General features: G+C 45.3%; 1 pseudogene; it reads right to left on the bottom strand.

Moving 5' to 3' along the window:
* Nucleotides 1-1,240: 1,240 nt before the first annotated feature.
* Nucleotides 1,241-16,440, bottom strand: part of LOC146796874 (extracellular calcium-sensing receptor-like) — a 231,655-nt pseudogene continuing 216,455 nt past the window's right edge.

The following is a 16,440-nucleotide window of genomic DNA, read 5'->3' as shown; positions in this document are numbered from 1 at the left end:
GTCGTCCTGTCGCGTACGGGTCCTCCTTGATCGCGTCGTCCTGTCGCGTACGGGTCCTCCTTGGTGGCGTCGTCCTGTGTGTCCGTCACGTACTGGTCCTCCTTGTTCGCGTCGCCGTCTGTCCGTCGCGTACTGGTGGTCCTTGTTCGCGTCGTCCTGATTTCCCGGCAGTTTTTGGCTGCCGCAAAATATTCACCGTGCGGGGTGACGTCGGTGCGAATCGTGATTCCTGGGTCGTGAATGGCTGGCTGCGTGCGTCCCGACGTCAGGTCGGCGCTTTCCCGGATCGCATTGGTAGGTGTTTTTTGTTCGGTCGGTCTTTTTTACGATTCGTACGGTAATGGTGTACCCGTGCGAATCGTAATTCCATGTTTGTATATTTTGACGACCGGGTACGCGTCGGACGGAGAATATGCTCCGTCCGACGGTTCGTACCCGGTTTTTGCCGGATCGTGATCGGCACCAATGTTGTGTAAAATGTACTTTTAAAAAAGAATAAATATTTTAATGTTTTAATTTAAAACACACATTTTTTATTTATTTTTAAGTTACAGGTGTACGTATATATGTATATTTATTCATTATTTTTAATATATTTGTAACATTTTATAATTAGTTAAAATAAATTATAAAAAATTATTATAAAGTAAATATATATATTATATTTTATATATGTATGTTTATTTTTTTTTACATTACATTTATTACTTATAATTGTTAACATTTACAAATAATTCTAAATATATTTTTAAGTTAGATGTATTAATTTATTTTTTTGACATTATTTTTTATACATATAAAAAAACAATATTTCGTACTTCGATATTTTTAATGATATGTTTTTTCGCGATATTTTAGTACTTACCATTATGTAGATAGGTTGATACTTTTTACATCGATATTTATGTCCCGATATTTTGGTAACACAATATTTTTGTTCTCGCTATTATGTCAGGGATCCAGAGTGCATATGATAACCCATGGATAAAATTGTAAAACATAGATAGTGCTGTAACAGATTACTACAAATGAGTTATATTAAAACTATGGAAGTATGGTCAGTCGCCAAAGATTCTGAGTTGAAAATCAACAGAGAAGGTATTAGGAAATTATATTACTATATATACATGATGAGTTATGATAAATACATGGCCAACTTTATTAATCGATGAAGAAGCTGAATGAAGTCTTACAGTTTCAAACTAAGGACTTTTTGATTCATCATTATAATGTATAACTACTAATACATCCTCCTCTTTATTAAAACAATCTTTGTTTTAGTTCTTTTAGGCTGTGCTGACCTTCTGACCACACAATCCTTTCTATTCCTCTCTGGTTTTAGAAAGATGATTTACATCTTTGGAGCAAAAATGCAGTATAAAACACCAGCACCAGAGGACAAGATGGCAAAAATCTCAGTTGCTACCAGGTATTTTCCTTTCGTGCTGAGATAGGCTGGGATGAAAGAGAGCCAGACACTGACAAACACCAACATGCTGAAGGTGATGAACTTGGCTTCATTGAAGGTGTCAGGCAAATTCCGGGCTAAAAAAGCAATCCCAAAACTCACACATGCCAAAAATCCCATTAAGGCCAGCATGCAATAGAACATTTGTATTGAACCCTCGTTGCATTCAGCTTCAATCTTCCAATTGTTAACACTGTTGTTAAGTTCTGGGAAAGAGGGCCATGTCCACTGCCAGATAACACCAAGGCTCAGCTCTATGAAGGTGGCAGTTAGTACAATAGATAAAGAAGTCCTGTTGCCAATCCATCTCCTCAAGTTGCTATTGGGTTTGGTGGCCCTAAAGGCAATGACCACTGTGATTGTTTTTGCCATCACACAGGAAACAGCAGTTGAGAAGGATATGGCAAAGATCACTTGACGGACCATGCAGGTCACTCTGCTGGGCAGACCGATGAAAACCAAGGAACAGAGGAAGCACAGCATGAGGGACACAAGGAGAATGTAGCTGAGATTAAGGTTATTGGCTCGCACCACTGGAGTGTGCTGATATCTCATGAATATACACAAGATAACAGTAGCATTGAGGAAGAGAAAGATTGAGATAACAGCCAAGATTACCCCCAGGGGCTCCTTGTATGACAAAAAGTCAATCTTCTTCGGAATGCATCTGTCTTTTTCATTGCTTGACCAGTGGTCATCTGGACACATCATACATTCCAAGGAATCTAAGAATAATAGCAGATCGAATATTTAAAAAATAACTCAACAATATGTTAGAGTCCACTGCTAAACAAGTACAGACATTTGTCCTTTGCTTTGATGAGACCTCTCCATGACATTTAACTGTAATGACATCTAGAAGGACTAGTTTTAAGTGTACTAAAAACTTACAGATTTAGGAAATTATCCCAGCCATCCATCATTATTACAGGGTGGCAGTAACCCTGTGTATCTGGTACTTGTGCTTAATCTTTATGCTGTGAACACCATGGGTAACTGAAACTGAGACTCCCGCAAAAGGTATGGTAATACATGCTCCAGGAGGGATTGCAATTATGTATGTCAATTTCAGTGATATATATTTGTTGGCGTTATTTCTTTTGAATGAGGCACTTTGCTGTTTCAGTTAGTATTATGTTCCTGATTTGCAGGATTAGACTAATTTGCCTCACCAAGGGGCTCATTAGGATTGCGGAAGGCCCACCACCGCCAGCCGTGCGGTGGCATGCCCTCCGCCATCTGACTGGCAAGTTCCCCCTGCAACATCACAATGGCAGGGGGAATCGTTCCACAAGCGTGGTGGGCGCAAAGACCGCCCACCACGCTTCCGCCACAGGCAATTGTCACGATTGCCTGGCAAAGCAGACAGATGGATGTGAATGGTGGCGGTGCCTAGCAGGCACCTTCCGTCAGGTCACAATTCTGGTCTCAGCCAGCCTTTCCATGGTGGGGGAACCACCATGGAAAGGCTGGCAGAGAATAGATTTCCCCCTGTTTGGGGGAAGGTGTTTGTACACGGGGGTACCCATGGTACCCCCTGCATTTCCCTGCACAAAGTGGCAGACACCGTGTGGTGCCTGCCACGTAGTGCAGGGAAATACTCTACGTGTCAGTTTCACATTGTGAACGGTGCTGCAGCCAGCAGCACCGTCCACATTGTGAAGGGCCCTGGATGCGCTCGCCATAGTGGCGGGTGTATCATAATTAGCTTAGCAGGACAGCCGCCTTACTGGCGGGTGATCCCAAGCACTGCAACAATCCTGCCATCGTAATCCGCCCCTAAGTAGATGAACTGGACCATGCTACTTGATATAATCAACTTAATATGCAATATATTAATGTAATGAACTAATGAATTTGGTTTATTTCCTGATTTCGATCGTTACTCTAATTAACAGATTCTTTTTCAGTACAGTGGGAGATGAATCCTGTGTACATTTGAGAATTAATTAAACCTGTTGATAAGCACCAGGAACACATCATGCCAGGATCAGTCATTGGAAACCTAATACCCAACTCTGACAATAACAGATAGGGAAAGTACAATGGTGTAGCAAAGATGAAAGGCACTGCCAGCTCAAAGATGGAGATACACCCATGTCTTCGGCAAGGTTTGAGAGAACTTCATTCCACAATTTGACCACCACACACACCGTATGATGTCAGTAGAGCAGTTGGATTTCCAAGTGGCCCAGATTGAGGATCAATGTTCTTCATCACTCATTCAGCACCCGTAACGCCCTTGGTTATGATTTCCTTGTTTGCACAGGTACTCCCCATGCATGAAGGTAGTACAGAGGATGACCCTGTACTTGCGGAGCTACAGGCCTGCGGTAGACTGTGGCTACATACACATCCAGGATATTTTAAAACATGTCATTATCTATATCCACAGGGCCTGGAGAATCCCTGCGATCCCCCGATCACTGCCGTACATTAGTGAGAGAGACGGTGGATCCACAGCATTCTGCATGCATTGGGCCATGTAATAGTTTTCCTCAAGTTTCAAGTCATCATCACAATGGTAGAACAGTCACCAAGATGACGTCTGTTGATGGCTGCCACAATGTTGACGATAATTGGATTGAGTGGGGGAATGGCACAGTGGAATCTTTGGCAAAAATGGCAGAGCATACATCTAGATCTAAAATTAGGTCTTACACACAATTGGCATCCTCAGTCAATTTGAGGGCTTCCTCTACTTTGCCATAATAACAGCCAAAATGTTTGTTTCCCTCAAGTCCTAAGTGCCCAGTTCCAAATGTACTTATTTATTAATTAATTATAGGTGTTTTGATGGCACTGTAATTCCACCCTGCAGTCACTTCAGTATGGTACTGTACAAGAGAAAAAAAGGGCATCACTCAGGGGAAGTTACATTATAGCCATGGGGAGAAAGAGTTACTGGGGTCTTACAGTGGTGGTTGAGGCATTCCCTTCAGCACAGTCCAATGCTTCTTGGGGGTGGGGGTGACTGGTATTAGATGAGCATAGTCTCACAGCTCAAATACGCAATAAATGATTGCCTAATTGAGTACAAAGTACAATGTGATGCACTGCAAATATTATACAGACTTTTTAAGGCATGCCTGCTAATGTTACCCAAGTCAACTTCTGCCCAATCCAAGATAAGATTTTCTACTGAGTTCAAGTCATAGATGTTCTATGAGGGCTTTTAGCAAAGGTTCATGTGTCCCGACACTGTTTGTTTCAGTAAGGACAAATTCCCCCAGAGTCCAATGGCCCAGTACCAGTTTTATCCACACTCATTTGGATGTCAGTTCGGATTCCCTTGGCACATTTTCCAGGCCCTGTGATTAGCAGGGTTCTGAACTGTGTGAGTGGAGCAGGACATCCACAGCTGTTCTCTGATTTGGCATTAAGACTTCTTCATCCATGGGTGGGTTTCAGTTGCTTCCAGACTCAGGCAGGAGAAACTTGGTACCGACTCCTGGCAGAATAAACTTGGTACCCACTCCAGGGGCCACAACTCACTAGCAGCCGTTCCTCTTAGCAGCGCCCCATCCTCACACCATGGTGTCGCAAAATGAACATTGGTGGTGGGTTCTGTTAGTGCAGCAGTATTGTCCTCTGAACAGCCCCCACCTGTCATATGGGGTCACACAATTCACACAGGCAGGCAACCTCATCAGCACACTGGTCTCGTTGGACCTGAATCTCAGCATTACTTTCAACGATGCTGGGAATTTTAATTGTGCTGTTGCACCCAATTTTTTTAGAGGATCAAGTAATTTCCCCAGCTCCCATTGCCTAGAGGCCATAATTGCTGATACATCTGATCGTATTTGGAATGTTACATCTTTTGCAAATAAAGAATTCAGGGGCATATTTACAAGGTCCTTATCTCCACTTTTTTGGCTTACAAAGCCAAAAAAGCGGAGATAAAACCAGCGCCCTATTTACAAGAGGGTGCTAACATGCATAATCACATGTTAGCACCCTTTTTCCCAATGCCTCCCTTTGCATCTCCAATGAGATGCAAAGTGGGCATTACTGGGCATACCCCGGATGGACTACCTAGCAAATATCGCTGATGTTTACATCACGATATTTACAAGGCAGCCCACATGATTTTAGCAGACGTTAGATTTTGGCAAAAACTGACATTTTCGCCAAAATCTAACGTCTGCTAACATCCAAACTTAGCCATCCCTAACATAGGGGGTGGATTGGGTTATGCTGATACGACCCTGTGGGTCGTATCAGCAAGGTTATCACCGTTTTGCAGGGAACATCACTGGAAAACCAGCAATGTTCCCTGCAAAAGGGCAATAACCTCGCTATCTCTGGACTTTTTATCCCCCTGGAGAAACGCGTTGTTAATAACGTGCTACCAGGGCGAAAAATTCCAGAGATAGCCTGTGATAATATTATTATCGCTAAGCACGGCCAGCGACAATTATCGCTGGCCGTTGATAATTTGCCCCTCAGTTTAAGAGCTTTATTGAGAATTTCCTCTTATAAACTGTATGTTAGAAAATGCACAAAACATTTTCTATGTCTCGTTTTGTTGGGATTGAGCCTGAAAGGGTCTCTATGTACTCTTTGTATATCTGCCATAAGAGCCTCCTCCGAGCACTCAAACAAAGTGGCTTGTTTTATTAGCGGTACTACAAACTCTTTTAGTTTTCTCCCCTTAGTCCTAACAGCAAGTGAGTCCAACTTAAGTTCTAGTTTTTCACATGAACGTTTGGTTACTTTCCGAAGTCGCAAATCTATCTCTCACTTCCTTCGCGAGGGCTTGTAGTAAATCACACATTGATTGTGACTGAATGTAGTTAACAGTATCACCAGTCTGTGTTTGTACTGCTTCAGGCTCTTCCAAGTTGTCCCTGGCTTGTCTGGCTTGAGTTTCACCCAGGGGCCCCTGTGTTGCATCTGCTTTTTTGGGACTGCCCATGGCTCTCTACTCTACCTCTGCTGCCACCGTGGGTTTCACTGCTTTGTCGACCATTACTGAGACCTGTAAGCCATTCTCTTCCTGTAGTCTTCCCTCAGCCATGAGTGGATGAAACCTATTATAGGTAGGGATATTATTCAGAGACTCGCTGGGGGTCGTATGCATGGATCTCATCTATTAGTTTTAATATTAACGTACTGGGGGATAGCTTTAAAATAGCTTCTTTAAAGAAGGAGTTAATTTGGGGGTCTGTCAAGCCAAAGATACACTTGTCTTTTTACAAGAAACCTTAAGTTTGCCTGCCCCTAGGTCTTTCTTAGTTGATTTATTTTGTGATGGAAGTTTTTTGTGATTTCTGGGTTGGTGTGCCTCAAGGTTTTGTGTGGCTTCGCCGTCTTGGGAGTCCACCATATGTGTACTTAGTTTTGAGCTCCTTAAAGAATATATAGATCGTACCCACCCCAGATCTGTTGACCTACAGTCCAGTTTTAATTCTGTATCCCTTCGCAGCTCTATATTACCTCCCTCTCTCACTCGAGTGACTCTGCACAAACTTTCCACTCCTGGCTCCCCCTCCGTGGCCTTCTGCAGCACCTGCTGCCTCTGATTCTGGCTCAGTCTCTGAGATTGTAGTCCCTCCAGTGCCGTAACTTTGCTGGCCCTGTGTCTCCCGCCCTGGAAGGGGAGCCCAGCCACGGTGCTCCACCCACGACCCAGTTCACAAGCTGTGCGAAACCAGAGCCGCTCCCAGCCTGCCTATAAATCCAGTGGCTGCGGCTTCTCCGAACAGCACCGCAGCGTCAACTGCCCTGGGATGCTTTTCTCCACCGCCTCCAGCTCCGCCACTTTGCGCTGAGGCTCCCAGCAGCAGCTTTCACCACACAGACACCATCCGGCAAACACTGTGATGTTGGCAGGCATGCAGTTAACACGGATGAGAGCTGAACTGAAAAGATCCAAATTTTCGGGTCAGAGGATTTCGCAACCACCACTTTAGAATTGTATTCTCTGGTGTCCAATTCCGGGATATAATTACACCATCGTTAAGCCTTGGGGTACATTTTTTAATGCGTTTGTGCTCCTTACCTGCCGGAGCCTCTGCGACCCGCTACTCGCCGGCTGCCATGTTCTCCCTCTAGTCTTCAAACACAGCTTGTGTCTGGAGCTGCCCCGTCTCGCGAAAGCCCAGGCTCATACTTTGACAGCCAATGTGTGTCTGTTATTGTCTGCATGTGTATGTAAAAATCCCAAGTGAATGGCGACAAACACCTCACCATACCCGACTTAAAGCACCCATACCCAACTATTTACTACAAAATACATTTATTAGTGAGGTGTAACACTCCAAACACCTACCCTAAAGCTACACCCTGATTGAATAGTACAGGAGGGAAGATGTCTGTTGCCACAAAGTCCACATACCTTTTGTTTTCTGAGGCAGCCTCATAGCTGTAGCATCTACCCTAGGCTGGGTACCTGGCAATGACTACACCACATATGGAGCTTATATTACATGTCTTTATTCTTCTGCATGTAACTGTGGACTCAACATCCCAAACCAAACTTTCTTTGCGCTCCGGTCTAACACTGATGTCACAACTCTATGGAGTCTGGTAGGAACCAAAAGGGTTCAGTCATAAAACTCGCAAGACACTACATCTCCTCCTCTGTTAAATAAAAATGTAACATTTTTCTTTACTGATCAACATAGGTAGTTATAGTTAGGACCTTGTTTCTATTCAAAACGCGTTTTTTTCTTTGCTAATATATTTGGTGCCATTTAACAAATCTTCAAGGAATTTTCCAAACTAATGACCAGCTCAGGTCAGCTCCTGTCTTAAAAGTTTGGGGGTGATTCATCAAGCAGGGGCTGCCAAAAAAGGGGGGGTCCCAAAACGCGTTTTCCCCATGTTAATTTCCATAGGAAACTTTAGACAAAGCTACAGCCCGAACTGCTGATCGGAATTACACCTAATTTGGGAAAAAGGTAGGTCTTGGTCCGGAAAGCGTGCTTTTTTTTAATGGTGTAAATCCGTTCAGTAGTTCTTTAGAAATTAAAAAAATAAAATGTGTAAATCCGTTCAGTAGTTCTTTAGAAATTAAAAAAATATATATATTGATATCTGAGCACCGAGGAAGATTCACAAATCCTCTCGAGCACAACCTTAATTCTGATTGGCTGCCAACACTCCAAAGAAGAATATGTTGGCAGCCATCTTGTGACTTGGTGACAGAGGAGGCCAGGCCCCAGGGAATGGGGTTCCTTGGCGCTAATAGTGGCCCAGGGAAGGGGGGCCACTCTGCCCCCCTCCCCTTTGTATTTAAAAAATAAATAGATAAATAAGGCTAGACCCTGGGGGATGGGGTCCCAGAAGCCAAAACTGGCCTCAAGAGGGGGGGCCATGCGGCCCCTTCCTGTTTTTTTTGTTTAAATAAAAAATGCTCAGACCTTGAGGGATGGGGTCCCCAGGGCCTTAAAATAATTAAGGGATGGTTGGCCACGCAACCCCCATTCCAAAAAGCAATTTTTAAAAAAGCTTGTGTCTCACGGGAGGCCCTGCCCCCTCCCTGCACTACTGTGCAAACACGCCTCATGGTGTTCTAAGTTGGGGGATTAAGTCCAATGGAATCCTGAGGGTACCTGGGGGCCAACTAGCCCACCAGGTACCTCCAGTAAGCCCCACACAGTGGGATTGCTGAGAGTTGGTCCGAGGCCACGCCCTTTTTTACACAACTCTGCAAACGTGCCTCTTGGCACACTGCTAGTGGGGTGATGAGGTCCTCTTGTGTCCTGAGGACCTCAGGACTAAAGAGGACTTCATCCCCCGAGCAGCAGTGCGCTAGGAGGTGAGTTTGCAGAGTGGTGTAAAAAGGGGGCGTGACCTCAGACCACTCTCAGCAATCCAGCTGCATGTGACTTACTGGAGGCACCTGGTGGCTAGTTGGCCCCCGGGGACCCTCAGGATTCAAGGGGTCTTAATTCCCCAACCCAGAACGTACCAGGAGGTGCGTTTGCAGAGTGTTATGTTATGTTATGTTATGTTATGTTATGTTATGTTATGTTATATTGACTTCTAACACGCACAGATACCCCAAGGAGTGTCCCGGCGCGAGCCTGGAGAGAGGGAGAGTGGCAGAAATTAGACAAAAAGATAAGGTTTAATTTTCTTTTTTTTTTAATAGACAAAAGTCTTGAATACTGCGGAGAGCCAGAGGGAGTGAGTTCCAAGCCGTGGCAGCTCTGACAGCAAGTGATCTGCCCCCCACTCTTATGAGCTGGAAGCGAGGGATGTGAGCCAAGAGCTGGGATGATGAACAAAGGTGTCTGGCAGGGGTGTAGAACAGGAACCACTTCTGTAAATAGGTGGGGCCGCAGACATGCAGAGCATGATGGACCAGGGTCACAGCTTTAAACTTGACTCGTTCGGCCACAGGCAGCCAGTGGAGTGTGCGCAGATGCTGTCTTACAATGCTTCTCATTGGTATGTTAAAAACAAGTCTCGCCGCTGCATTTTGGACAACCTGTAATTTATTGAGAAGGTAGCCCGGCAAGCCGGCGTACAGAGCGTTAACATAGTCGAGCCGAGAAAGTATAAGGGCCCGAGTCACCATTTCCCTCGTTACTCTGGTGAGAAGCGGTAGAAATTTCCTAAGGGTTTTGAGTATCCCAAAGCAGTTCCCCGCTAGCGTCTTAATCTGGGTGGAAAAGGTAAGATTCTCCTCAAACCAAACTTCAAGTTTCTTAGCAAGTTACCCCGTTGATGCTGGCAGGGGAGATTCCGCTGGCCCTAAAGTTTCTCTGAACTGAGGGGGAAAGGTCCCATAGAGAAGAATTTCAGACTTGTCCTCATTGCATTTGAGCTGTGCTGAGGAAAGCCATTGAAAGACTGCTGCCAGAACATTTTTGGCCAGGGATGTGGAGCATTCTGATTTTCCACAGGAATAAAGAAGCTGAGAATCATCAGCGTAAACTATAATTTTGGCTCCCAGCTCTTTAGCCAAGTAAATCAAAGGGGTGACATACAGATTAAAAAGCAGGGGGCTCAAGGAGGATCCCTGCGGCACCCCAGTAGTCACCTCCTGAGGTGCAAAGGAGAGCGGGGGAAGCCAGACCTGTTGAGTGTGCCCCTTCAAAAAGGATTTCAGCTAACTCAAGGCAGTACCTGAGATCCCCATATCCGCGAGGCAGGTAAGCAGAAGAGAGTGGGGGACAGTGTCAAATGTTGGCGAGAGATCTAACAAAATAAGAGCTGCCCTACCGCCCGAATCCAAACATTCCCAAATAGCTTCCGAGACTTCCACCATGGCCGACTCAGTGCTATAGGAGGCTCTGAATCCAGATTGAGCTGGATGAAGTTGGCCAGCGCCCTCAACAAAGTCTGTAAGTTGTTTATTGACCACTTTTTCAAATGCTTTTGCCATGGTTGGGAGAAGGGAGATAGGGCGGTAGTTGGCTGGGTTAAACGGATCCAGTGATTTTTTTTTACAAGGGGCAGAATCTTGGCCTGCTTCCATACTGAGAACGCTTCGGCATTCGTTGCGCTATATAAATGATTATCCTATCCTATCCTATCCTATCCTAACGTAGGCCTCCTGAAGGGACAGATTGATGAGTCTGTTGACTTCAGGGTTTACTGTCTCTGCGACCAAGGCCAGAAGTCTGGCTGCACAGGGATCAGTCAGGGAGCCTGACTTCAAGGCTTTAAGAATCTTCAGTGACTCAGGAAGATCAATGGGTGAGAAAGCCTCCGGAGGCGAGGGCCTGGCCATTGAGTGATTGCCTAAAATAAAGGACGCCTGGATGGAGCCAATTGTATCAATAAAGAAATTTGAGAGTTCCTCACACCAAGTGTTAGACGAGGGGAGAGTGACGGATTCTGCCCTAGGGGCCATAAAGTTCTGGACAAAAGAAAAGATTTCTTTAGAATTGTTCCTGGCTAGACCGATACGACCAGCATAGTAAAGGCTTTTGGCTTGAGCTATAGAGGTATAATACAGCTTCTTGGCTTTCCTAAGGTTCAGCTTTGTAGAGGGACAGTAGTCCAGCCGCAATAGCCATTCTAACTTTTTGCAATGTTGTATCTGTAATCTAAGCTCATGCGAACACCACGGCTCAGATGGGGAATCCTTGGATAACTTGCGGAGGGCCATAGGAGAAAAACAAGCCACCGCCCTCTTGATCCAACTGGAGAAGCTTTCAAGAGCATCCTCCAAATTATCAGAGGCTTCTGGTCTGGACTCAGTTAGAGCACAGCTGAGAGTCATTGGGTCAATTTTGGGCGAAGACCGAGCTTGACCGTCAATGCTTGGGGGAACATTGCCATCCAGAAACCAGGAGAAGTATGTTAAAAAGTGATCGGACCATGGCACTGGTAGAGGATCCTCCACCTTAATAGGGATATTGGAACAAATAAGATCAAGGATATTGCCACCTGAGTGCGTCGGTGCCCTGACCCATTGAGTAAGCTTAGAAAAGTTAAGAGTGTCAATGAATTCCCTGGTGTCCCCAACTTCATCTTGATCCAAATGAATATTGAGATCTCCCAGGAAGAGATAGGGCATGAACCATAAAGCGCGGGGAATGATAACATCCGCCAAATGTTTTGAGAAAAGTCCCTGCAGGACCCGGGGGCCTATAAACCAATGTTCCACCCAGCGAGACGTGTGGATAGATAATGATACTAAAATCAAGGACTTCACCCTCTCCTAACTGAGAGGACTCCTCACAGTGAAAGGCCCGTTTGTTCCTAAAGATGACCGCAACACCCCCACCCCTCCCGACTTTGTGATCTGCACGGGAGATCTTATATCCAGCGGGTATCACCATCTCAATAATAGGGTTTGAAAAATCATTGAGCCAGGTCTCGGTAATGGATAATAAATTGACCTTTTTTATCGGAAACGAGATCAAAAATATCCTGGTGGTGTCTGCCTAGTAATCGAGTGTTGATCAGGGCTGTTTTAAACATGGGCCGCTTCCCACTGCCACTGGAAAAAGACACAGAGTGCAGGGGTGCGTCCATGCCTAGGCGTAGAATAAAACTGCATTTTATGCACACAAGTGGGGGGTAATCTAACACCTCCCACCTGCTAGACTGGAGGTAAGGGTGTGGTTGAAGCAGAAAAAGATCATTGCGGCTATACTTCCGAGGGGCAGTATGGTCCAGCAGAAAACAGACATCGTGGCTGGTGCTGGCCGCTTCCAGGATGCTGACAGGTGCAGACGGGCTTGCATCAAGCTATCCTGGCTGAAGAGGGGTGAAACCCCGAATCCGGTCCTAGCATGCTTGTTTCTGGTCCAGGAAGGACATGGCTTGGCAGTTCGTGCTGGACTGTTCCCATGAGGCACAGGGTCAATACTGATTTGCATATGGCCAGGTCTAAACTGAGGTGGCATGGTGAGCAAAAGAATGATGGATTTAACCCAGATCTCTTGACAGGGGGCGAATGTTTTGATTTGTTCAGCATTCCGTCCATCAATTGTGTGTCTTTTGCTTTCTTGCCCTAAGTGCACCAGGTATGCACAGACGTGGGTCCTGGGCTCACTGTGCCACTGGAATCAAGCTATCCTGGCTGAAGGTGGGGTGAAACCCCAAAACCGGTCCTAGGATGCTTGTTTCCGGTCCAGGGAGGACCTGGCTTGGCAGTTTAGGCTGGACTGTTCCCGTGAGGCACAGGGTCAAGACTGATTTGCATATGGCCAGGTCTAAACTGGGATGGCATGGTGAGCAAAAGAATGATGGATTTAACCCAGAGTACTTGACTTTGATTTGTTCTGCATTCCGTCTATCAATTGTGTGTCTTTTGCTATGAGAACTTAGCAATCCTGCTGTGTGGATCTTACTGGAGGTAATAGGAGGTTGACCTTAGGGGCTAACTAACCCTCCAGTAAATCCCACACTTTGGGATTGCTAAGAGGTATTCGGAGACCATGCTCACCTTTCTCCACCACTCTGCAAACGCACCTCCTGGCACAGAACTGGTTGGAGGATGAAGTCCACTTTACTCCTGAGGGACCTTGGTGGCCAAGTAACCCTCCCGGTACCTCCTGTAAGTCCTACGGTTGGTGGCCCAGCCCCCTTTCTCCACCACTCTACAAAAGCGACTACGAGTTGAAGAAGCAATTGTAATGCATGTGTAAGCCTTAGAGCTATTAGCGTTGTAAATCTAAAAGTGTTTTATTAATGTTTTGTGGAGTGGATGTAGGTTGTGTGTAGTGGAATTATGTGGTATGTTGTGCAGTGAAATTATGTGGATAGAAAGTATGTGGTATTTAGTGTATAGGAATTATGTAGAGTGGGATTATGTGTTACAGAGAGTTATTATATGGCAAGGTAGTCTGTGTTGTGGAATGGTAACCTCAGGTTTTCCTCCTTTCCATAGAAGCTAAACTATGAACTCAATGAGACAAGAAAATAAGACATCACTGAGGAGCACTTCTGGACCTAGTCAGAGGTTTGAGCAGGGCCACTGGAATTATATGACTGTTTGGCTGCACCAACTTTTGCACAATTATACATTTTCTGCATTAGCCACATAATTCATCATCTGCTGCCTAATCTACAGATTTGAACCAAGAAAGCCTTATTTCTAGCTGAAACAGCTCTCACGTTACCAGAAATGTGCCGACAAGTGTTACAGCATGGTGGAAGTTCCTTTGTAAACCTAGAATGGTCACCTGTTACTTATTACTAAATGTGGATGTTAAAGTGGTGCTAATGGTGTGCAAGCCACTCTTACTTCTTACTTTGCCTCTCGTGCCTCTTTCTGCACTTCTGTTACTTCTTTCTGCACTTCTTTTGTTTCATTCTGCACCTCTCTTGCTTCTTTCTGCACCCCTCTTGCTTCTTTCTGCACCTCTTGTGCCTCTTTCACACCCCTCTTCCCTCTTTCTGCACCCCTCTTGTCTCTTTCTGCATTCTTCTTCCCTCTTTCTGCACCTCTTTTGCCTCTTTCTACACCCCATTACATCTTTCTGCACTCCTGCCTCTTTCTGCACCTCTGTTCCTTCTTTCTGCACTTCTTTTGTTTTTCTGCACCTCTCTTGCTTCTTTCTGCACCCCTTTTGCCTCTTTCTTCACCCCGCGTCCCCCTTTCTGCATGTCTGTTGCTTCTTTCTGTACTTCTCTTGCCTCTTTCTCCACTCCTCTTCCCTCTTTTTGCTTCTCTGTTGCTTCTTTCTGCACTTATCTAGCATCTTTCTGTACCTCTCTTGCTTCTCTCTGCACTCCTACTTGTGCCTCTTTCTGCACCCCTCTTCTCTTTCTGCACTCCTCTTGCCTCTTTCTGCACCTCTGTTCCTTTTTTCTGCAGTTATTTTGTTTCTTTCTGCACCACTCTTGCTTCTTTCTGTACCCCTCATGCCTCTTTCTGTACCCTTCTTCCCTCTTTCTACATTCCTCTTGCTTCTTTCTGCACTTCTTTTGTTTCTTTCTGCACCTCTCTTTTTTCTTTCTGTATCCCTCTTGAATCTTTCTCCACCCCATTTTCCCCTTTCTGCATCTCTGTTGCTTCTTTATGCAATTCTCTTGCTTCTTTCTGCATCTCTATTGCTTCTTTTTGTATCCCTTGTACCTCTTTCTGCACCCCTCTTCCCTCTTTCTGTAGTCCTCTTGCCTCTTTCTGCACCTCTGTTGCTTATTTCTGCACTCCTCTTCCTTCTTTCTGCACCCCTTCTGCCTCTTTCTGTATCCCTCTAGCTTCTTTCCTCACTTCTCTCGCTTTTCTTTCTGCACCTCACTTGCCAGTTTCTGCACCTCTCTTGCTTCTTTCAACATCTGTGTTTCCTCTTTCTGCACACACAGGACTACTTTTAAACTGACCTCAGGCACAGCAGTTCCTCTTTCTGTACCACTTGTGCCTCTTTCTGCACCTCTGTTGGTTCTTTCTGCACTGTTCTTGCTTCTTTCTGCACCTCTCTTGTCTCTGCCTGCACACCTGTTCCCTTTTTCTGAACCCCTTTTGCCTGGTTCTGCAACTCTCTTGCCTCTTTCTGCAGTTCCCTTGCCTCCTTCTGCACATCCCTTGCCTCATTCTGCATATCTCTTGGATCTTTCTGCACTGCTCTTGCCTCTTTCTGCACCCCTCTTGCCTCTGTGTGCACCTCTTTTGTTTCTTTCTGCACTTATCTCTCCTCTTACTGCACCTCTCTTGCTTCTTTTTGCACCCCTGTTGTCTCTTTCTGTACCCCTGTTGTCTCTTTCTGCACTTGTCTTCCTTCTTTTTTGCATCCCTCTTGCCTTTTTCTGCTGTTCTCCTGCCATTTTATGCACCTCTTTTGCCTCTTTCTGTACCTCACTTGCCTCTTTCTGCACTTTTCTTGTTTCTTTCCACACCTCTGTTTCTTCTTGCAGCACTTCTCCTGCTTGTTTCTGCACACGTCCTGCCTCTTTCTGTACCTCTCTTGCCAATTGGTGAAGCTTTCCTACCTCTTTCTGCACCCCTTTGCCTCTTTTTACACCTATGTTAGTTCTTTCTGCAGTGCTCTTGCTTCTAGCTGCACCTCTTTTGCAAATTTCTGCATCCCTCATGCCTCTTTCTGCACCCCTCTTCCCTATTTCTCTACCTCTCTTGCTTCTTTCTGCACTTCTCTTGCTTCTTTCTACACTGCTCTTGCTTCTTTCTGTAACTCTCTTGTAAATTTCTGTATCCCTCTTACCTTTTTCTGCACTCTGTTCCCTTTTTTCTGTACCTTTCTTGTCTGTTTCTGCACCTCTCTTGCCTCTTTCGGGACCTCTGTTGTTTCTTTCTGTACCTCTCTTGCCTCTTTCTGCACCCGTCTTGTCTCTTTACACACCTATATTGATTCTTTCTGCACTTCTCTTGCTTCTTTCTGCACCCCTTTTGCCTCTTTCTGTACCCCCTTTGCATGTTTGTGCACCTCTTGTGCCTCTTTCAGCACCTCTCTTGCCAATTTCTGCAGTTCTCTTGCCTCTTTCTGCACCTCTTTTGCTATTTTCTGCACTTTTCTTGCCTCTTTCTGCACCCATCTTCCCTCTTTGTGCAATTTTCTTGCCTCTTTCTACACCTTCTTTCCTTCTTTCTGCACCAC

Source organism: Triturus cristatus, chromosome 10 (genome assembly GCF_964204655.1).
Source record: "Triturus cristatus chromosome 10, aTriCri1.1, whole genome shotgun sequence".
NCBI lineage: Eukaryota > Metazoa > Chordata > Amphibia > Caudata > Salamandridae > Triturus > Triturus cristatus.
Note: the sequence above shows the minus strand (reverse complement) of the source record. Positions and strands in the feature narration are given on the sequence as shown.